A 1,043-nucleotide genomic window follows, 5' to 3' on the forward strand; every position below is an offset into this window, starting at 1 on the left:
TAAATTAAAAAATTAAAAATCGTGTCGGTGTCGGTGTCGAAGTCGGTGTGGATCGTGTCGTGCATGCAACAGAATAATATAACATATTCCCAGCCGTCACAGTTGTGTTACGTTACTGGATCATACCCAGCCGAAACACAAACAGTTGGGAAGAATAGACATGACCTTGACCTTTCTGCGTCCAGTGTGCCCAAATTCACGCTTTCCTTCACAAATGGCAAACGCAAAAACACACTGCATACATACGGACAGACACACATTGCTTACATACGGACAGACACACGGACAGACACACATTGCATACTTGCAGATAGACACACGGACAGACGCACATTGCATACATGTGGATAGACACACATTGCATACATGTGGATAGACACACATTATATACATTACAGACGCATGCGGATAGAAATACGGACAGAGACACATTGCATACATGCGGATAGACACACATTGCATACATACAGAGAGACATACATTATATACATACGGATAGACACACATGCATGCTAACAGAGACACATTTGAACACACATTTACACTAGATTAGACACACACACACACACACACACACACACACACACACACACACACAACACACACACACACACATACACACACAAACAGCAAATACAAACGCACATATACATATGAATAGACACGCATACACACTGAAATACATACATACACACAAATATATAATATACACACGAACACACACATACACACAAGCGACATACATCAACTCACAAATATACACACACACGAACACATACATGTACACAGAGGGCAAAACACAAACATACACATACACATGAACAGACACATATACATACAAACGACAAACACATGTATACTCACGAATATACACGCATATACACTAAAACACACAAACACACGTAATATACACACACATACATTCATACAAACAACAAACATAAACAAAACATGTAGATATCCATACACAAACGTAAACATACACACATATAAAAAACACATATAAACACACACGTGCACACACACACACACACACACACACA

This window comes from Aplysia californica, unplaced genomic scaffold (genome assembly GCF_000002075.1).
Source record: "Aplysia californica isolate F4 #8 unplaced genomic scaffold, AplCal3.0 scaffold00149, whole genome shotgun sequence".
Lineage (NCBI taxonomy): Eukaryota > Metazoa > Mollusca > Gastropoda > Aplysiida > Aplysiidae > Aplysia > Aplysia californica.